The 23,749-nt window shown below is 35.9% G+C and overlaps 1 protein-coding gene across 2 annotated transcripts in view; it reads left to right on the plus strand.

Moving 5' to 3' along the window:
• TET2 (tet methylcytosine dioxygenase 2) overlaps positions 1-23,749 on the plus strand; it is a 148,125-nt gene that overhangs the window by 38,209 nt on the left and 86,167 nt on the right. For both annotated transcript variants that reach the window (XM_023220130.2, XM_023220131.2), the window contains one exon: positions 6,092-6,237. The gene's annotated coding sequence lies outside the window, so the exon portion shown is untranslated. The remainder of the gene's footprint in view (positions 1-6,091; positions 6,238-23,749) is intronic.

Consider the following 23,749-nt stretch of genomic DNA (forward strand, 5'->3'; position numbering starts at 1 on the left):
TCTTAAATAATAACTTTGTGTAATGGAAATACTATGTTAAATAGTTTATAACTGGTGGTTGATATTTCAGCCTTGTTTGGCAATTGTAGTTATATAAAGACTGTTGATTGGAAACAATCTCATATGGTGTATACTTGTTTTTATCTTCATGGAATTTGTTCTGCAAACACTTTCTGAGATCTTCACTGGGAGTCACCACTTTGTCTATGTTAGGAGGAGCAGGAAGTGAATACATTTAAGGTCTTTAATTTTCTTCCTAAAACTTTGACTACCGTAATGGTTTTTTAAAGCATTAACAGGAGAATAGCCATCACTGCCAAGTAGCTGACATTCTGAAATAGCACTTCCCTTTAGGCACTGTACAGTTGGGATCATTTACTTGCAGAGAGGTGTGTGTGCGTGTGTGTGTGTATGTATGTGTGTACACATGTGTATAAGAATAGGAGAACCACTTTGTGGGCATATCCTGCTGAAGTGAGTAACGTGCTGTTTAGTGAACTCCAGTCTGACCCCATTTAAACCTGGAGGAGAATCACATCAAGCAGAGAAGCAGCCAAAGCAGCATTTCAACAGGAAGGAAACATCTATTACTAGGGCTTTGAAGAAACATGCCATGAAGGTGTACTAATATCACAAAGGGAAGGGAAGGACTGAATCCAGCATGATAAACAAAGTCCCTTGTTTTTAACGGAAGTGTTTGATGATGTTTGATCAGTGGTGGATCTATCTCTTGAAAGGAAAATGCATATAAACCCCAAATGGAGGATTCCTATGTAAGGTGCCTAGCTTGCAATGATATATTCATGTTTATAGGTAGAGTAGTTTTTAGAGAAGAGGTTGGTTTCTTTTTTTTTTCATTTTTCATCTTTCAGAAAGAAAACTTGTCTGTTTCTAGGCTTTGAAATATAGAATTACTTACCTTTCACCAAAATGAAATGTTTCATTGAATCTCCTACAAGCTTGTGGAGGGCATGAAGCATGTTGAATAAGAGCGCAGGCTCTGGAGGCCCTGCCACCTGCAAAGGTGTGCTAAGGTAAACAATTGATAGTATTTTGAAAATTGAATGACTTAGAATACATTCAATAAATTTTAGCTATTTTTATTGTCTTTTTTTTTTTCCTAAATCTATTTGGAAAATATTGCAGATAAAGTATGTAATACCTTTCTAAAATACAGTGAGGCTGGGCGCGGTGGCTCACGCCTGTAATCCCAACACTTTGGGAGGCCGAGGCGGGCGGATCATGATGTTAGGAGATCGAGACCATCCTGGCTAACATGGTGAAATCTGATCTCTACTAAAAATACAAAACTTAGCTGGGTGTGGTGGCGGGCACCTGTAGTCCCAGCTACTCAGGAGGCTGAGGCAGGAGAATGGCATGAACCGGGGAGGCGGAGCTTGCAATGAGCTGAGATGGTACCACTGCACTCCAGCCTGGGCAACAGAGTGAGACTCTGTCTCAAAAAATAAATAAGTAAAAAATAAATAAAAATAAAACAGTGAATAGTTTATAAAGATAAAATAGAATAGACTTCAATTTAGGGAACAAAGGAAAATATGTTTAAGAATGATATTATGCTCAAAATGATTACAACTTTGATGGTGAAGTATATTTTATTCAATTAAAAATGTAGCTATGGCTGGGCGTGGTTGCTCATGCCTGTAATCCCAGCACTTTGGAAGGCCGACGCAGGTGGATCACTTGAGCTCAGGAGTTCGAGACCTGCCTGGGCAACATAGTGAGACCTCATCTCTACAAAAACTACACAAAAAATGTGCTGGGTGTGGTGGTACATGCCTGTAGTCCTAGCCACTTGGGAGACTGAGATGGAAGGATAGCTTCAATCTGGGAGGTCAAGGCTGCAGTGAGCCGCGATTGTGCCACTGCACTTGAGCCTGGGTGACAGAGCAAGACCCTGTCTCAGGAAAACAAAGAAAAACAAAACAGTAGATATGTGTGTGGGAATGAGAACATTTAAATGTGCTCATTGGCTTAGTTTTTTTTTTTTTTTTAACCCTCTTCATGGCCCTTTTCTTAACCTCTGTCTTCAGCAGTTACCCTTCATATGTTTGTTCTGTTTTATCTTCTAAGTGCTTTTTTTTTTTTAATAACTTTCAATATATCATGGCAGAAGGAAAACTCAATGTATAAGCTGAGTGTATTTTGCATTTTCTTTGAGAATTTTTCTTTCTTTCTTTTTTTTTTTTTTTTTTTTTTTTTTGTGAAGTGGAGTCTCACTCTGTCACCCAGACTGGAGTGCAGTGGTACGATCTCAGCTCTCAGCTCACTGCAACCTCTGCCTCCTGGGTTCAAGTGATTCTCCCGCCCCAGCCTCCCAAGTAGCTGGGACTACAGGCTTGCACCACCATGCCTGGCTAATTTTTATTTTTTAGAAGAGACGGGGTTTCATCATGTTGGCTATGCAGGTCTCGAATTCCTGACCTCAAGTGATCCACCCACCTTGGACTCCCAAAGTGCTGGGATTGCAGGCATGAGCCACCACAGCCCGGCTTCATGATCCAAAATAGCCTCATTAAGCTTCTCTTTCAAAATATGTGTATAAGCCTGTGAGTCATCACTGTATTTATTCCTGAATATTATCATATTGGAGACTTTTCAAAGCTGAACAAAGCCAGAATTATTGGCTACTGAGGAACTATATTCTAGCAAGAGACTATTCTATTTGTTGGGGATCACCTCTTTTTACTAAAGGGGACTGTTTTGGGCAAATAAAACTAGAATTCATAGTTTCTCCTTGAGAGTTTGCCAGCTTGATTCCAAGCCAACCAGATAACTGCTCATAGTGATATTCATGTCCTCTAGGACTCCCAATCTTGTGCCAGCTCAGAGAGGGAAATCCTCCTAGAACTGCTCACATCATTCCCAGAACCACAAGCACCACCTTGGTGTAGTTAAAAACGTGATACTAACTCAAATTCTGATAAAAACCAGTTCTATAAAGCTGAATAAAGATATATTTTTTACTTTGGAAGTTTTGTTTTACTATTTTAAGCAGAAAACAGAAGGTAAAAACTCCTCTGCCTTCCTCAGTGTTTGGTTTGTCAGTTGCTGAACTCAGATTTAAGAGTCTAATCATATACAGGCAATAGCCCTCTTCTAATCTTAATAATGTTTCTTTGATCATTTCTTTCAAAATAAAAATGAAATAGCCTATTGACTCCAACCCTGACCTCCTGTACTTCACCTGCCTGATGAATATTTCTTTGGAATACATAAGTTTTTTCAAATGCATCATGTCAAGAATTTATTTTGTCATTTCAGATTCCTTTCTAGAATTATCTGTTTATCTGATTAATACTATCATTCTTCCAGACAACCAAACTCAAAAGCTTTATCACTATAATTGAATCATTCTTTTTTCTCCCTACATTTAAAATGTTACTCAATGTCATTCATTTCTTTATCAGTAATATTTCTGTTTGATCATTTTATTTCATTTATTCTGCCACCCTCTCATTCCAACTATCACTTATACTTGAGTACTGCAATAAGCCAATATCTTTCATATGATTATTTATAACACCTAAATCTTCTACCACTTCACACTCACTGGGATGGATATAATTTTTAAAACATACTATAACAGGTGTTAGTGAGGATGTGGAAAAATTGGAACCCTGACACATTGCTAGTGGAATGTAAAAAGGTGCAGCCACTTTGCAAAACAGTTTGGCAGTTCATCAAAAGAGTAAGCATGGAATTACCATAAGACCCAGTAGTTTCACTCTTAGGGATTCCACTCTCAAAAGAATTGAAAACATATGCCCACACAAAAACTTATAAACATTGTACATCCATGTTTGTTGCAGCATTATTCACGATAACCTATAGGTAGAAGCAACCCAAATGCTTATAGATGGATGAATGGATAAACAGAATGTGGTATAGACATACAATGGACTATTAAACCTTAAAGAGGAAGAAAATTCTGACATATGCGAGAAAATGGATGGATCTTGTATACATTATGCTAAGTGGAATATGCCAATCACACAAGGAAAAATATTATATGATTCCACTTGCATGAGGTACTTAGAATTGTCAAATTCATAGAGGCATACAGTAGAATAATGATTGCCAGGGCCTAGGAGGAGGAGCAAATAGGAGGTTATTGTTTAATGAGCATAGAATTTCAGTTTAGGAAGATGAAGAAGTTCTGGAGATGGGTGGCAGTGATGGTTTCACAGCAATGTGAATGTACTTAATGCCACAGAATAGTATGCTTAAATATGGTTTGAATGGCAAACTTTATGTTACATATATTTTATCATAATTTAAAAGTTTGAAGTGAATATCCAAAGAAGCATTATTTATGAGGCTAAAAATGGAAGTAACCCAAAAGTTCATCATTGATAGCTAAAGGAAATATGGTATATCAATACAATAGAATATTACTTATAAAAAGGAATAAAGAACAGACCCATGCTACAACACAGATGCACCTTAAAAACATTAAGTGAAAGCAACCAGACATAAAAGGCCAAATTTTGTATGATTTCATATACATAAAGTCGTTCAAAATAGGAAAACCCATAGAGACTGAACGTTGATTAGTGGTCACCAAGGCCCAGGGGAGGAATGAATGAAAACTGGCTCCTAATGGGTACTGTTTTTTGGGGGGAGGGTGACAGAGTGATGAAAATATTGTAGAATTTGATAGTAGTGACAGGTGACAGTGGCATAATTTTTTAAATATAGTAAAACCCACTGACTCATATACTTTACAAGGATGTATTTTATGGTATGTGAATTATATCTCAAAACACCCTAACATATGACTTTTATGATGCCATGTTTCTAAAAAAGCAACATGTCCCAGTCTCAGCTTACTATTTCTAGGCATGTGACTTTGAGAAAAAATTAAGAGACCTCCCTTCTTACTCTGTAAAATGGGAATAATAATAATGATGATGATGATCATGATGATAATGATCTCACCAGAATTTTTCGAGTGGTAAATGAGGTAACATATGTAGTGCATCTAGAATAGTGTCTGGCATTTACCAAGAACCCCTGGAACCTGAGCTTCAACAGCTTCCAATACTATTGCAGATACTATTTCAGGATATTCCAATACTGTTTCCATATATTCAGGAAAATGGACCAACTCCTTTAGCCATTTTATCAAAACTCTTTAGATTCTGTTTCAAATCGGTCTTTCCAAATTCTTCTTATGCTTCTTTGTAGACACTCTTCAGTCGAGAGAACTTTTTAATCTCCTCCAATTTGCTGCAGCTGTATCTTTGCCTCAAAACAATGCTTTATCCTCATTCCTCTTTTCTCCCTGCCCTTGGAACTCAGTGAACTTCTCTTATGTTTTTAACCTACTCCCTTATTTCAGTGCATAGTCATTTCCACTTATTTGTAGCACCCAATATTTTTACTACATCTTTGCCAATTAAGTCTTACTTGGGTTATGTTTTTAAAGTAGGTATCTTATTGGGTAGTCCTTTTAAAGTATATGTCCAGTCTCTCCAGCTAAATTAAAACCCTTGAGCACAGAGACCACATGTTATAATGTTTTACCTTTTCCATTGCACTTAGCATATTACCTTGACATGGCATATACTGAATGAATACTTGCTATTTATGAGTTTAGTTAGTGCCACATCTTATGAAGTACAAGGACTTAATGATTCTCAATCCTGACTTCATCTTAAAGTCACCTGGAGAATAAAGTTTCCTCTTAGCTCAACAAGTCAGAATCTCAGCAAAATCCTCAGCTTTGTACCTAGGTGATACTCTTGGAAGCCACACTGTGAACCACTGTATTCAACAGATGAAGTAATATAAGCCACTGGCTCTTAAGCCTCATTGATTATTGCGATGAAGATGTGAAGACTAAAGATGCTTTGGGCATTGCAAAGTGCTCTACAAATATTAGAATTTTATTATGGTACATTTAAGAGTGTCATTGCTTTGAGAAAGATCCTCTAAGTTTTTTAACAGCCACTGTGTAATGGAAATATCCAATTATAGGTATCTAAAACCTTTAAAACTCTTTGTAGCAGGTGTATATACCCTGTTCCTTTTTGCTAACTAAAAAATGTTCAAACTCTGTCTTCTCTAGGCTGGCAAACATTCAGCAGCACACCCTCTCAAGATTGTTTACTTGCCTTTGCTCCTGTTGAGTTACGACGCTTGGATGCAGGAGATGGGCTCAGCAGCAGCCAACAGGACATGATCCAGGAAGAGCAGTAAGGGACTGAGCTGCTGGTAAGACAGTGGAGACAGTTGATGCTTGTTTGTCAAGTATAAATTTATTCCTAATCTAATGGTTAATCTCTCTCCCAAACTTCAACTCCAAGTCACCCTGCACCCTCTCAAATACTTTTCTTTGTTGTCTATGCTTAGGACACATGGATTAGATTGTTAAGATTTGTGAATTTGCTAAAGTGATGTGCTGACTTATGTATAGCTGTATTTTTCTGGAGATAGATTTTTATCAATTCTCAATGTCTATGGAGTTTTTAAAAAGAGGTAAGGATTATTCAAATAGAACTACAAACATGAGAAAATGTGATATCTGTAACTAGTTGTTACAGTATTTATCGCCTCCATTTTGATTCACTTGTAACCACTTTGTCTCAATCTTGTTAAGGACCAAATAAATGGTATTTGTGGTTACTTGCTGACCTGACAAGTGAGTACCTCCTGCAGCTGGCTAGTCAGTCTTGTGACAGTTGGGTGCCGTAGAACTAGCAGAGAACTAAATTATGGAATGGCAGATCTCAGGAACCACTATGTGATTTTACATATGGTTTGTTTTTAATAGATAGAGACAGAGTCTGGCTGTGTTGCTTAGGCAGGTCTCAAACTCCTGGGTTCAAGCCATCATCCTGCCTTAACATCTTAAGGAGGTGGGATTACAGGTGCATGCCCCCAGGTCCAGTTCATATGATTTTCTGAAAATGCAAAAGAAAGAGGGAGACACAAAATACTTTATAAAATCATGTTCTTATAATTATCTTAATAAAAATCAATTTACTCTGAATGCCATGACCTGCTAAGTGTCCCAACCTAAGGGTTGCCAGACCATTTTCTCATATATGCATGTGTAGAAGTAGGGAACTAATATATTTTTGTCTAAAATGTTTAAGATGAAGATGAGAATGAATTGTACAATATATAATTTTGCCTGTGCTATATAAGCCAGTTAAAATCACAGAGACATTGCAGGAAAGAATCTGGATTAGGTAGAAAAAAGGAAGAATTAGGCTTTTTTTTTTTTTGGTCTATAACCCTTTTAGTAGGTAATTCAGCTTCAGTTTCACTACATCTTGTTTATGCATTCAGCATAACAAATATTCTAATAAGCCTTTATAGCTCTAATCTCTGCCTTACTGCAGACACCTGAAGATATAAGTATCCACTCTGCCACTTGATATTTCTTAGAGACTGTCCTGGTGCTGAGAAATTCTTTCCAGTGTGTCCTCAGTTAAACTCCCATGATTCCTGGATGTTGCCATTTTCAAGACACAGGGCAAGCGCATCTGTCTAGATTACCTCTCTACCCTGGGAATTTTAAGTCACTCTGTGAGGGAAAGAGAACTCAGTATAGTAGTAACTCTCAGAATGAAAATTTTCCCCTTGCATGTTAATATTTTTAGAGTAATCATTGTCACTGAAAATAGACTTCCTCTTTCCCCTCTCATGCTGGAAAATGTTAGGTAATTATGAATAAAGCATTCTTTACTTTTCCCCTCCTCCCTTGATGATTGCTTTACCTCACTCTGTGAGAACTGTGACTACTCATTCTGCTCTTGTCTTTTACATGAGAACTGAGAACTCATTTTTAAGATGGAATTTTTACTCCTTAATGAAGTCATAACATTAGTCAGAAGATTTTCTCTTCTTGAACGTTAAGCCTGGGTAAGGAATAAAGTGCAGAAGTTTATGGAGCATTATAAGATAACTTACACAAAAAAGAGGACAACAAATTAAAGTATTAGCCACTGGGGGAAAAGGTTTTACAGGTAGCTGTCTGAGGAGTTCTTCCCTCATATCTCCTCAAAAATCTTGTTTTGCAGTTAATTTTTTACAGTTGGATAAGCTCAGCCTTTGACATATTTCAATAGCAAATAAGCCTAGAGTTTATTTTTAGTACATTTATTAAGAATGTGTTCTTGGGAAAATTATTTAACCTCTGTAAGCCCTGCTTTATATGGCAAAGAAGAAAGTAGGTAATAATAGATAATAACAGGATTATTTTATGCATTACCTGTACATTGCCCAACATATAGTAAGTTCTTAATTGTATATTAGTTTTTGTTTTATTATTAACCACTTTTATTAATGTTGCTTTTAGTTTTTAAAATATGAATTCATTCAAAAATATTTCTCGAGCACCTGCCAAATACCAGGCACTCTTTTAGGAACTAGAGTGGCGTTAATGAGCAAAAGCGACAAAAATCTCTTCCCTTGTTGAGCTTAGAATCTATTAGAGTAAGAGACAGACACATACAAAATAAAATGTGTAATATACTAAATACCAGGAAGTGCTAAGTATAAAAATATAAAGGAGAAAAAGGAAATTGAGTGCAGGGTTAGGTAGTAATTGAAGATATAGTAGTCAAGTAAGGCAGCTTCAAGAGAAGATAATGTCTTAAATAAAAATCTGATAAAGGTATAGAAACCATAAAGTTATCTGAAGGAATTGCAGGTAGTGGAGAACAGCCAGAAAGACCTGGAGTAGTTAAAGGTTTCATGCAGAGTGATTTAAAAAGAATCACAGTATTTTATACATCAGTAAATATTTACACATACACTTAAGTAAGTGATATGGCCAAGAACTTTGGCAGTTGAATAGCAAGGTCCATCTGGACTATAAGAGAGGAGGCTTCACAAAGGAAGGTGACCAGGCATGGCCTGGATCCTGAAGGATAGGAAGAATTGGGATTGATAACAAAGAATGACATCTCAGTGGAGAGAAGTGGAGGGGAAACAGCATGAAATGGAGTGAAATAAGAATGTTGGCTTCTTGGGCAGGAATGGGCCAGGCACAGGGCAGGTGGGAAGCAGGAAAAAAGCGACATTGTATAGAGTTCATGTTGGCAAACAGAGAGAAGATGGAAGAACAGGGTAAAGCTAAATTTTGTAAAATCCTAAAGTCAAGCTAAAGATTATTGCATGCTATCCTGAAAATATTGAGGAACAGTTAGAGCAGATGAGTACAAAGGTGAATTCTTGTACTTAGCAATATCATTATTTTTACAAATTTAAGCAAATAAGGAAATGGAGGCAGTAGTTGCAGTAATTTAGGAGATAAACTGAAAATGGATTTTGATAAGAGAGAAGGGAAGATAGATTTTATATATTTTAAGGAAAAATCATGAGGATTTATTCGCTAACTGCACATAAGAGATAAAAGAGAGGAGTCAAATATTTCTCTAAAATTTTCAAAATGATTGATTATGTGGTGGTATTAAAAGAAATAGGGAAGTTGGGACATATGAGTTTGAATTCAGCGTGAGTCAGTTAAGACAATCAGATGCAGATATTCTTAAGGCAACTAAAGTTCATTTGATATTTGTCATATAGGCTGAATTAAGTTTCTAAGAGCTGTTTTTACTATGCATTAAATCCATGTAATACTAACATAGTACAAAAATTGTTTGCTATCCAAATTTTATATTTTTATAACAAGTTGGAGAGACAGAGAATCAAAACATTATTGATTGGGAACCATTAGAAATCAGCTAATCCAATTAGTTTATTTTGTGGAAGGAAAAAGGATACCCAGAGATGTTACATGACTTTATAACCATGCCTCTAGCTATTACATAACTTGGTCTAGCCCAGGTCTTCATATTGAGACTCTCCTCCTGCTGTCTATAAAAAGTATTCGTGATTTGTATTTTGCCAGCTTGCTTGTGGAGAATAGGATTAGAAGGTTTGACTTGCCTGTTAGCGTTCTCTTGTAGCCGTTTTTCTAATTAACGTAGACACATTTTATCCTTTCTCATGAAGCAGATCTAACTTGTATAGAAGCTTGAGTCTTCTTGATTTAATTAATCGCTTTCTCCCACCTGTAGTCATTGTTGAAGTTTCCTGATTTATAATGTTATCTTTTTATCTCTTCAGTAGTTTAAGGAGGAATAGCATTTCTAATGTTGTACTATTTTTCTGTTTATCTTTCAGAACAAAAATGGTTTTTCTTATTGGCCCAAAAAACCATCACCCTACGGGAAATAAACCACACTCTTTGCTTGATTTTTCCTGATCTGGTTCCTGATTTCTCTTCAAATTTAGGTCAATACTTAGACTTTAAGACTTCATTGTTACTTCCTTACAGGTCATTCTTATGAACTAAAATCCATAGTCATTGTTCTAACAAGCCTGAGCAGTTTATTCTTTGAGTCACAGGATTGTAAAATAAAAAATAGGCTTTAGAGATCATCTAATACAGTGCTCTTCAAACTGTACTCTTCCATTTTTCTACTACTCATCAGTTATTTGTTTTTTATTCTAATAAAATATAATTACCTAGCAAGTGAGCAGACATATATTTACAGTAGCTTTACAATTCTTTATATACTTCTTTACTCTCTCCATTACACATGCCACATGGTATGATGCAAGTCATAACTCAACTATGGGAAGCAAAACCACTCTTATATATGGTATCTTGCATATATGTTAAGCCCAGAGTCATGTCAGTAGTCTCTGTGTCCCAGGAGCCTGAATTAAACAAGACTGTTGCATTCTTGTGGCATTTGACAACCTTGGCAATCCCTAAATTCACAAATAGCTATATAGCATTTTTTGCATGTAATGCATATCCACATATGATGTGTCCTTTGATTTTAGAACAAGTAAAGCATGCTAAAATAGATTGCACCTTATGAAAGTCATTTTCACTATTCTTGTGTTTCAGTTTCCTCATCAAAAGGTGAAATATCAGGTGCCTCTATTGATCTCAGGATCTTTTAAGCAGAAATGGAAGAGTCTTGGTGAAAACAGCTTGTATTCTGAAAGAAAATTGCAATGTAAATACAGGCACTAAAAACATTTATTCATCTTTACAGATGCTGATCTGACCAGACATTTTTCTCAAAATGTGAAAATAATATGGATTTTCTTAGTTCATTTAATATTGAAAAGACTAGAGAAACAAGTAATGATGTTCTAGAAGAATCTATGATCATATAATTACAGTTGTCCTTCATTATCTATGGGAGATTGGTTCTAGGACCCCCCATGGATATCAAAATCTGTGGATCCTCAAGTCTCTTATATAAAATAGTGCAGTATTTGCACATTATTTACATATATCCTCCCATATACTTTGAGTCATCTCTTGGTTATTTATAATACTACAATGTGAATACTATGTAAGTAGTTATTATACTGTATTGTTTAGGGAATACTGACAAGAAAATCTGTACATGTTCAGTACAAACACAACAATCCATTTTTTTTCTGAGTATTTTGATCTGTGATTGACTGAATCCACAGATGCTGGAATGCATGAATACCCATGCGGGGCTGACTATGATGTTGTCTATGTGTGTAGCAATTTTGTAATTCTCAACCAAGGACATGTATAGTCCTTGAATCTTGGTTGGAGTCATGGGGACTTTTCTTAAAATACTTGGACCATCTTCTCAAGATCTTGACTCCAACCCCCACTTGCACACGTGCACATACTTGTGCACACTCACACACAATACCCTTCCTTAACTGCTGCTCACCAGCTTGCTTCCTGTTGCATTGAGAGCATTCAACTTATAGACCAAGAACTTCTACCATTTTTTTTCCATCTCTACCCAAAAACCCAGTTTAGACATGCCCACTCTTTTCACTCTTCAGAGTCATCTCACCACTTCCAAAAATTATTTCCTAATTGTTCCCTCTGCCTCTGTTCTTTTTTTTTTTTTTTCTGATGATCAGTTTAAAGTACCTGTATGTTCATTCTTAAGTGCAAATCTGACCATCTCCACCCCTTCTTCATATCCTTTCTTTTATGGATATCCATTTCAAACTTTATTAACGGAGTGGAAGCTTCCCCCTCCCCACCTTGCCACTTGAAGTTTGCAATTAAAATGGAATTTATCTGTTTAATGCAAAGATAGATGTGATGTAGAATTCTTGGGGACACCTACTTACCCCTCTTCAGAGTGGCCCTGAATAGCTCTGTGAACCCAGTAATCTGAAGAACTCAGTACAGAAAACCATCAGCCTATAGAAAGTAGATCAAACTCTATGCTTGCTATTCCTGATCTGGCTCCTGGTCAAATTCTCCTCTTCAAATTCCTCCTTACTATAGTGTTCCTTCAGATTTGTAAATCTTTACCATGACATCATATTTTTACACATTTGAGCCTTTGTACCACTGTTCCTCTTCTCATGAACTGCCCTTTTAATGACGCAGCTCATATTTCTCGTAAGGGAAGCTTCATATTTGTTGTGGCACTGTTGTCCCTCAAACATCCCACTTACTGTAATCATTTGTTTGTGCTTGTCTCCTCTTAGATTCTGAAATTCCTAGGACTGCATCTTGTCTTCTTATTCCTAATATTTTACACAGTATCTGGTTACATAGTAGGCATTCAATCATACAATTTAAAAGAACAGGTTGACTTTGTGATCTTCTTCATATGTTTTATTTTCCCTCTCCCCCTACTGGCAGCTTCTTCCTACTTGTTAAAATAGATACAGCACTTGCCCATTAAGTGAAGGGAAGAGGTGTGGGAGTCGAGTAGTTGGAACTTCAAGTGTCAAAACATGATAATCTCATTTGCAAAGTTACATTATATCAGAGCTTGAACCTCAGAGATACTTAATTGTAAGTAACACTTGTGGAACATTTGATACCTATGTTTTTTTCCCTGAAGTATCCTATCAAAATTAAATGTGTTACAGTTGAGATTTGTGAGGTTTTATCTATTTGGAGACTTTAGGGATATGTTTAGTGTTCTAATTCTAATAGTATTGATGAATATAAATGTTTCACTGTAGCAAGAGAAATTTGAGAGCTGTTGGGAATGATATTTGATGTCTATTGAGTGATAATTTTTGGTGACTAAACATGCGCAAGCGCTTAGTGAGAAATACACGAATACAGAAAATATTTTGAAAATTATGAGAAGTTTAATTGATTATATATTATCTTATCCAGCAGTTTTTGGTTGTGTTCTGTTTTTCACTGTCAGAGAAGCAGAAAGTGGTCAGTAGACTTTAGAATGTAGGCTCTTGTAGGAGGCCATATGTTGGAGATTGCTGTCCAGGTGCATTGTGATGTGGCTGAGAATGGGTGCAGACTTGCAGGGACAAACTAATATAGTAGATCTTGAGAGAGCATTTTAAGAAAGACCTCTAAGCTTTAGGTTCCCCGACCCAAAGAGTGAAAAGTGATTCTTAATATCCATAGCTATAGAGGAAAGTAAATACACTTCCCACATCAAATTTAGAATTGAATATTTAGGCATTTCAAGCGTATTTAATTTAGAACAAAATGAAATCATATTTTCCTTAATGAAATGTAAAACCAGATGGCCTCTGAAAAGTTTTCCCTTTACTCACTTTCAGACTTTAAGGCAAGGAAGAGTAGTTTTCTTTGTTTTTTAATTTATATTTTAATTGTCCCTTTCTGTTTTTCCAAAAACTTTACTTGTTGAAAGTGAGTCACGTTTTAGACATTTGAAAAATTAGAATTACTGTGATGTTTATTCTATTAGTAAGTCTTCCTAGAGTAGCAAGATGGAAAAGCATCTCTGAATTCCTACATAGTAAGTATTTAATAAATGTGTTTTTGGGCCAGGCGCGGTGGCTCATGCCTGTAATCTCAGCAATTTGGGAGGCCAAGGTGGGTGGATCACCTAAGGTCAGGAGTTTGAGACCAGCCTGATCAATATGGTGAAACCCTGTCTCTACTAAAAATACAAAATTAGCCGGGGGTGGTGGCGTATGCCTGTAATCCCATCTACTTGGAAGGCTGAGGCAGGAGAATCGCTTGAACTCAGTAGATGGTGGTTGCAGTGAGCCAAGATTATGTCATTGCACTCCAGCCTGGGCAACAAGAGTGAAACTCTATCTCAAAAGGAAAATAAATATATAAATAAATGCTTTTTGATTTAATGAAGGTACCATTGTCCTATGAAAAGGAAAATAATATCAAAATTTATAAAACTTAGCTTTTAATAATGATATGGAAGATATTTCTCTTAATTAACCTAAGTCAGAAACTAAAATATGTTCTAAAATGCTAACATCAAATATTTGAGACCAGTTAAAGGAGACAGAAGGTAATTATGGAGAAGGAAGCAGTAGCCAGAAAATAAGGGCACGAGAATATTTTCTAAATGTATGAGAATAAAAATGTTTACAAAATTGCTATTATTACCATCTGGAAAAAATATGCATTGTAGCCAGAAAAAATGAACATTCCCTTTCCATACCATGCAGGAACCTTCTTTACTGCATTCCTAAGAGGACTAGTCTAGCACCTAACTGGATACTTGTGGTAATAATTGGGAACTCACTGATTTGGTACATCAGTGTGGGAGTCGAGTAGTTGGAACTTCAAGTGTCAAAACATGATAATCTCATTTGGAAAGTTACACTATGTTAGAGCTTGAACCTCAGAGATACTTAATTATAATTAACTCCTGTAGAACATTTGATATTTACTTTTTTTCTCCCCCTAAAGTATCCTACCAAAATTAAATGTGTTGCAGTTGAGAGTTGCAGAGAGAATTTTAGATATTTGGAGACTTTACGGATATGTTTAGTGTTCTAATTCCAATAGTATTGATGAACATAAATATTTTACTGTAGAAAGAGAAGTTAGAGAGCAAGTTGAGCAAGAATCTGTCACTCTAGGTATTCTACTTTTTATTAAAGAATGTTGGATTCATTTATAACTTATTGGTCCCTTAAATATTAAAGTTTGGTGTTTGGTATCTTAAACATGATCATATCCTTATAGAACTCTCTTCTAATTGCCTGGATACTGCACATCTATTAATACAGTCTCAAAGCACACTTGCTTTTTTGATAGTAAGAGCATACGATTTAATCACATTGAAGTTACAGTCCACAAAAGTTTTTGTCTTTTTTTCAGGCAGGCAGCTGATAAATGAGTCTCTTCTATCCTTCACTTTGTGACTATGATTTTCTAGATAAATGTTGGAGATTTTAACTTATAATTTATTAATTTCCATCTTGTTACTTCAAGTTCCTCCTTTAAGGAAATGTATGGAAATCTTTTTCCATACCATCGAGTGGCTTATTTCTTTTTAACTTTTTTTTCCCTTAAGTTCAGGAGTACATGCGCAGGTTTGTTGCATAGGCAACCCTGGGTCATGGGAGTTTGTTGTACAGGTTATTTCATCACCCAGGTATTAAGCCTAGTACCCATTAGTGATTTTTCCTGAGCCTCTCCCTCCTCCCACCCTCCACCCTCTGATAGGCCTCAATGTGTCTTGTTCCCCTCTCTGTGTCCATGTGTTCTCGTCATTTAACTCCCACTTGTAAGTGAGAACATGCAGTATTTGGTTTTCTGTTCCTGTGTTAGTTTGCTATGGATAATGGCCTCCAGCTCCATCCATGTCCCTGCAAAAACATGATCTCATTCTCTTATATGGCTGCATGGTATTCCATGGTGTATATATAACAGTTTTTTTTTTTTTTTTAATCCAGTCTGTTATTGATGGGCATTTAGGTTGATTCCATGTCTTTGCTATTGTGAATACTGCTGCAGTGAACATATGTGTACATGTATCTTTATAATAGAACCATTTTTTTTTCCTTTAGTATATACTCAGTAATGGGGTTGCTGGGTTGAATAGTATTTCTGTCTCGAGGTCTTTGAGGAATCACTACACTGTCTTCCACAATGGTTGAACTAATTTACATTCCCACCAACAGCATATAAGTGTTCCTTTTTCTCCACAACCTCACTAACATCTGCTATTTTTTCACTTTTTAATAATAGCCATACTGACTGGTGTGAGATGGTATGTCATTGTGGTTTTGATTTGCATTTCTTTAAAGATCAGTGATGTTGAGCTTTATTTCACATGTTTGTTGGCTGCATGTATGTCTTCTTTTGTAAAGTGTCTGTTCATGTCCTTTGCCCACTTTTTCATGGGAATGTTTGGGTTTTTTTCCTGTAAATTTAAGATCCTTATAGATGCTGGATACTAGACTTTTGTCAGATGCATAAACTGCAATTTTTTTTCTCCCATTCTGTAGGTTGTCTGTTTTCTCTGCTGATAGTTTATTTTGCTGTGAAGAATCTCTTTAATTAGATCCAATTTATGAATTTTTGCTATGAACTGAGTCTGATATGAGCATGTTTAATTTTAACTCCCAGGTCTTTTGTTTGTTTGTTTGTTTGTTTGTTTTTGGAGATGGAGTCTCACGCAGTCACCTGTCTGGAGTACAGTGGTGCAATCTTGCCTCACTGCAACCTCCGCCTCCTGGGTTCAAGCAATTCTTCTGCCTCAGCCTCCTGAGTAGCTGGGACTCCAGGCATGCACCACCACACCCAGCTAATTTTTGTGTTTTTAGTAGAGACCGGGTTTCACCATGTTGTCCAGGATGGTCTCTGTCTCTTGATCTCGTGATCTGCCCACCTCGGCCTCCCAAAGTGATGGGATTGTAAGCATGAGCCACCACGTCCGGCCCCAGGTCATACTTTTAATCAAAATGAGAAAAAAAGATTGACTTCACTGGAGTGCTTACGTCTTTTTCTATATTTAAGTTTTAAGTTTATATTCTTGAGATTATTACATCTTTTTGATAATACCACAATTGAAATCCATGTTGTTGAATCCTTCAACCCCTTGAGGACTGAGGATTCCCTTTAATTATTTGTCTGAATCATTTAAATACTTTTAAATCAAGAGTTCAATTTAGAAATATTATATTTGATACATTTTTTAAAGCTGGATAAATTAACCTGTTAAACAAAATTACCTCTTCCTCAAAAAAAAGGCATCACTTCCCCCACCAGATGTGTAATTTAGGAATTGTTTTCTGTTGGAGTGGTTCATGCTTATATATTTTAGTTGCTCTAATGCAAGGTGTTTCCTAAAAAGTTTAAGGAAAGTATAACTTTATTTTCATGTATGATAGTAAATAATACAGTAGATGTGAGACAAAACAAAAGATTTAAAAGATTGTAAATAGGGGGTGCATTTGTGCTATGCTTGTTTTTGTTCCCATTTCAGTGCTCAATTACTGTAACTTCTAATAAATAAAATTATCAGTTGCTAACATTTAAATCAAACAGTTCCATAAGTGGAAGTATTGCTTATTTGTTAGAGTTGTGTTTTTTTTAAACTTAACATTACTGAGGGGTTTTAAGGACTGCTAATTATAGATTGTACTAAGCAAAGTATAAAGTAATAGAAGGTTACCAAGTTGAGACTAGAATTCAATTGCCAGTATAGTTAAAATGGTATCATTAATGGAACATCTTCATCCAGGACCTTTTTTTTTTTTTTTTTTTTTTTTTTTTTAAGACAGGGTTTCACTCCTGTTGGCCAGGCTGCAGTACAGTGGCTTGATTGAGGCTCACTGCAGCCTCGACTTCCTGGGCTCAGGTGATCCTTCCACCTCAGCTTCCAGCGTAGCTAAGACCACAGGTGCATGCCATCATCCCTGGCTAATTTTTTGTAATTTTTATAGAGATGGGGTTTTGCCATGTTGCCCAGGCTGTTCGCAAACTCCTGGCCTCAAGCGATCCACCTGCCTCGGCCTCCCAAAGTGCTGGAATTATGGGAATGAGCTGCCACACCAGGCCTATCCAGAATCTTTAGATTACTAACTTCTGTCTTCCAGGTTTTCATGCCCTTGGAAATTTCTGCATATTTTTAGAGGTAATATCCGTCCTCACCTTCTTCCTAATCCTTGATATATTGTGAACACAGATATATATCCAATTAACTATTTCCCTGAGTTACAAATCTACTTAAATATACTTTAACTTATTATGAAAGGCTTACAAAAACTGTGGATAAATAACATATATTTATCTTAATGAATAACTGATGCTGAAAATAATGTGAATGTCAAATTAGTTCTGTTTTTTTCTAACCCTCACCTTTGAAAAGCCTGAGCCTCTGAGAGGTGAGATGATGGCTCTAAAGTGAAGCAGTGAATTTCTAGAGGCTGGGTTCACCCTTCAGGTCCTCTAAATCCTAGGTCGCTTCCCACTACTGCATACTACCCTAAAAAATCTGTAATTCACAATTTTATTTTTTAATCTTTTTCCATAACTTACTACATTATTATTGAACAAATACAGGAAACAGTTTTAAATTACTCATTGCTCTTGAATACATTAGTGATTATTTTCCTCCTCTGAAATTCTGTTTTCCTTAAAGGCAGTCGATTTTTGACCTATTCTAAATGACACTTATTAGTTTTAGTAACATCATAACTTCAGTGGCCACAGTGAGCCCTCATTCTGCAGCATATGCCTACTTTTCATATCTGGCTTGCCTTTTGTTCATTATTTATAATTTAATGAAAAGAAAGTACTACTCTTTCCATAGTTTTGTAATGGAATTGCTGTCAACAAATTAGTGGATGCACTATGTTATAAAGATATCATTGTGGAAACATGAAATGGCTGTTAACTATATAGCAGGCAAAATAAAAACAGGAAATGGAAACATTTCCTGGAACAGGGCAGAGTATGAGTAAATAAGGTATCAAATATAATTGGATACCTGACCAAATATTTTTAAATGTCTTAAGAAATGTCACTGGAAAGACTGGAGTACTTGGTCTTGTCTCTTATTTTTATTTTGATTCCAAACACTGTGCTTGGCACATGGTAGGTAATTAATAAATGTATGCTGGATGAATAATGATTATCATTTAATTAGTGACTAAGAGAGCTGGGAAAGGGCTATCAATTTCAAATTGGTTCCTTTAAAACATTTTTACATAAGATTTGAGAGAAAAGTAAAAAAGCACCATATGGTTATACTTTACTAAGACCTACTTCCATTCCTGCATTGACCATGTGGATTCATATTTGGCCTATATAATTACATTAGAATAAACAAAGCACCAAAAGTTGGAAAAGGAAGTGGTAGTAGGAGAGGATTTTAAGCTGTGTATTTTCTGGGGAAAAAAAAAGTCATATTTTCTTTTTTAAAAATATCCTAAACAATACTGTAATCAGTTGGGAATTGAATGTGCTTTGTGTCAGAGAAAGGTATTTGTATACAATATATTATGTTTTGTATACCAATACATTACATTACACAGAAGGGAGTGCCTGGCTTTGGGAAACATATCTACATAAACTCTTAACATAGCACTGATGCTGCCATACAGTAGGTAGTATCAAGACAAATCAGAGCTGTTATTAACAACCTTGAGAAAATGTCTTGGGAAATATTTAAATAATTTTTCTTTAATTATAATAAGGAATATACAGCCTCTGTGAAGTCATTCCAAACTCTTTGAGGCAAATTTAGTCTCCTCCCACCCCTGTTTTTTAATGTTTCTAAACATTAAAAATATAGTTATATATAATCTATTAGAAAACTGGCCGGGTGCAGTGACTCATGCCTGTAATTGCAGCACTTTTGGGAGGCCAAGGCGGGAAGATCACCTGAGGTCAGGAGTTTGAGACCAGCCTAGCCAATATGGCAAAACCCTCTCTACTAAAAATACAAAAATTAGCCAGGTGTGGTGGCAGGTGCTTGTAATCCCAGCTACTCAGGAGGCTGACGCAGGAGAATCTGTTGAACCTGGGAGGCAGAGGTTGCAGTGAGTTGAGATCGCATCACTGCATTCCAGCCTGGGTGACAGAGAGAGACTCTGTCTCAAGAAAAAAAAAAAAGAAAGAAAAAAATTATATATATAATTATATAGATATATAAAATTATATACATATATTAGAAAACTAATTACATTGTTTTCTTAAAATGTTTTAAGCATCTCTCTTCCTCAGGGACAAGAATCTTGAATCATTAGTGCATACCAGGTACTTAATAGATATTTAAATGAATAATGAGCTACTATTGCCTAAAAATATTAGATATCATGTAATATCAGGCCTACAGATGATAGAAAAAAAGTATTCTCAACTACTCAGAATAATTTACCAATGGAGAAAACTGTTAGTTTTCCCTTCTTTTTCTTTGCTTTATAAAATTTAAATGACATTAAGAGTTATGTTTCTTGGAAAATTGAAAAGAATATCTGTGGGAACAGTGAGCTCTGGATGTAATTGCAGGATAATTTGAAAAGTTTAAAGAATATTTTCCATAGGTATATGATTATTTAGGCTCTATGTCTCCTCTTGAGATGACTTTAGCAGTATATATTTCCCTGGAACACCATTCACTGTAGGTTTTCTAATTTATTGGTTTAAAATACATGGCGTTTTACTATGTAAATATTCTCTGTATCTGTAGGTACAGCATCTCTGTGTACACTAAGTTAGTTTATGTATTTTTTTTAAATTGCCTTAGTTTTGCTATTATTTTCCAAGGAACCTACTCTTAGATTTATTAAGCCTACTATATATATTTTTGTTATTAATTCCTTCTCTTATTTCAAAAAATTACTTTTCCTTTCTTTTCTTAAATTTGCTTTGTTTTCCTAAATTAGTGAGTTGGAATACTTAAATTATTTTTATTTTGTTTTGTCAACAAGAGTTTTAAGACTCTAGTTATACTGTAGCTATAGCCAATGCATTTTGAGAGGTGCTTACATATTAACAATTATTTTCAGAAATTCCTTATTTCAAAGCTTTGCTTTGTTTGAACAAATAGTTATTTAGGAAAAGAAAGAAAGAAAAATCTCTTAAACCTATTCTCCACTTGACTAGCTTTACTATTTGCAGTATTCTGTTTTTTACTTCTTGTAATACTTCTTTATATTCTGTTGTGGAATTATGTCACCTAAAAATAGTTTCCTTAACTTCTCAATTTTAGCCTGTTTTCCAAGTTAATCATTTATCTATTGTTTCAATGAATATCTAAGAAAACTGTCTTTGTCACGATAAGATACATGAGGTCTGAGATTTATTTCTAGAACAGTAAGCAAATCATTTCTGAAAGTGTATTCTTTTACTATTAAGTAACATGTTTATTTTTGTATTTTAGTTGAAGTCCCCCCACGCCGCCAATAGGTACTATTCTGATTTGTTCTCCTATTCACACATTCTTGAAGGAGGACTGATTCATCTGTACCCACAAAATTATAATTTTCTCAAAGTATTCAAAACATTTTTTTTCCTTTTTTTTTTTTTTTTTTGAGACAGAGGTTTTCACTCTTGTTGCCCAGGCTGGAGTGCAATGGCATGATTTGGCTCACTGCAACCTCCACCTCCCGGGTTCAAGAGATTCTCCTGCCTCAGCCTGCCGAGTAGCTGGGATTATAGGCATGCACCACCACTCCCAGCTAATTTTTTTGTATTTTTAGTAGAGATAGGGTTTCTCCATGTTGGTCAGGCTGGTCTTGAACTCCCGACCTCAGGTGATCCACCTGCTTCGGCCTCCCAAAGCCCTAGGATTACAGGCGTGAGCTACCACGCCCAGCCCAAACTATTATCTTAATGGAGCATTTAGACCGTTATCACTGACTAACATTTTTCTATTGAAAATATTGCTTAAGAGATCAGGTCATGCCCACCCCCACCCCACACCCTTTGTATTTCTCTTTTACTTGTCTTGGCCTCTAGTTCAGATTTATAGTTTGGTAATGTCTGATTTTCTTTTTTAGTGCTGCAGCCCATCTGGTTGGGAAATAGCTCTATCCCTTTGTACCTCTCCCTCTCCCCATGAGTGAAGCCAGGGTCCGCTGCCCATAAGCATTCTGTTTGCTGAGTTTGTATATATTTCCTTTCCCTAGCTTTGCTACCTTTGGCTGCTTTGTGGTTAAATAAGACATACCCATGTTTTCTAACACTTCCTTTACCTTTAGTCCTTGATGCTGGGGACCTTTTGGTTCAGAAGACAGCTTCCTTATGTCAGGGTGAGCCTGCTACACAAGTATGTAGCTCAGACAGTGACCTACTGTTGAGTTTCTGTTTAGTGTTTCTATGTCTCCCTCAAATGGTACAAATGTGGAGGGCTTCAATTTCAGTCTCCTTCTCTCCTGTTAGTTTTGTCTACCCCAACCCATGCCCTCCAAATAAGAGATGATGGAGCAGTCTTCACTTATTTTGTGTAGCACTCCACAACTGACTTTAGAAGAGGGACTGGGATTGGGCTCTTCGTGACGACTTTTAATGTGGATTTATCTGCATTTTCTCTAGAAATTCTTTCAACTTTCTGCCTCTCAGCTGGCACTATTCCATGGTATTTTAGTGCTAATGGGGGATCTTTTCTAATTTTTGTTTTTCTTGGACTGTTTAATCATTTACTGGAAAGAGGGCTTAGATATCTGCTCATATGTTCCTGCTAGTCTACAAGTCCTCCAGCCTGATTTTGTTCATGAACATGATGGAAATAAGCTTCTTAAATGCCTTTAATATTGGATACTGCTTTCAAGGAAATTTAAAATAGCAAGCAGGCTTTCAAGAAGAGAGAATAAATTATCAGCCAGTCTCACAAGAACAAAAATAAGCCAAATCATATAAAACAAGTTTGGAGTAAACTTGTTTTTACATTTCAAATTCAAGTTGAACTCTTCAAGTGAAACTTCAGAGATATAAAAATCTTTAACTGATAAAGATTCCAAACATTAATATATGGAAATCTGTGAGCTCACTAAAAATTTTACATAAATTTTACTAGAAGAGGTGACTGACCAGTTGCTTTTATAAGATTCTCAAAAATATCTCAAATCTTAGGGACTAATACTGTAAGTATATGGGGAAATTAAGACAAAGATTTACCATCTTTTGAGTTTCTAGTTTGGATAATACACTTAATTTCACAAGAAATTGCTTTAGCACAAACATGAAAACCTTAAACATGACAACTCTCCTTTTGAAGTACAAAGAGAGACTAAAGTGCATAACTCAAACTGGAAATGTAGAAAATTGAATTTGCTATGATTTGAAGTCCTTTCAGAATAGCCAACAGATCTTAAACAAGAGTTTGTCTTGCATAATTTCTTTGGGATATATATTGAAGGAGAAAGGAGGAGGGAGTTTTAAAAGACAAGTGGAAAGCCGTTTCTGTGTGGTTTTTTTTTTTTTCCCTATGGCTTTCATTTCAGTGTCTGTATTTAAGGGATCACAAAAGGAACTGAAAAGATAGGCCATAATGGCAACTCTGTACCGGTAGGATTTTGGATGTGGAAAGAGTTCAGCAGTTTCCCTGTTAACCTATACCGCTGTGGAAGTCATTCATTATGCAATTAGGTGTTAGCAGAATAAATAAAGTTCACAGCTCTAGGAACCAAATTTAACTTTATCACTCTTCTGATTTAGAATATTTTCATATGCTTTCGTATGTCCTATAAACAATAAGAAGATAGAATCAATACTTGGTGATCGATAGGTTATTTTTTAAACGGGAAGAAAGAATTAAACATTCGTGGTTTCTTCTTAAGTAACTGGGTGGATGATAGTACCCCTCACACTGATGGGGAGTATAGATGACAGGTTTGGAGTGAAAGATGATGAATTCCATTTTGGAGAAGTTGAGTTTGAAGTGCCTGTGGGACATACAGGTACAGATGACTAGGAGACAATTGAAAATCCAAATTGTGAACTCTGCTAAAGGTTAGAAGTACAGGTCTGAGATTGAATTGCTACTTGAGTTAATGGGAATAAAATAGGTCATTCTGCAAATCGTTATCT

Source organism: Piliocolobus tephrosceles, chromosome 3 (genome assembly GCF_002776525.5).
Source record: "Piliocolobus tephrosceles isolate RC106 chromosome 3, ASM277652v3, whole genome shotgun sequence".
Classification (NCBI taxonomy): domain Eukaryota; kingdom Metazoa; phylum Chordata; class Mammalia; order Primates; family Cercopithecidae; genus Piliocolobus; species Piliocolobus tephrosceles.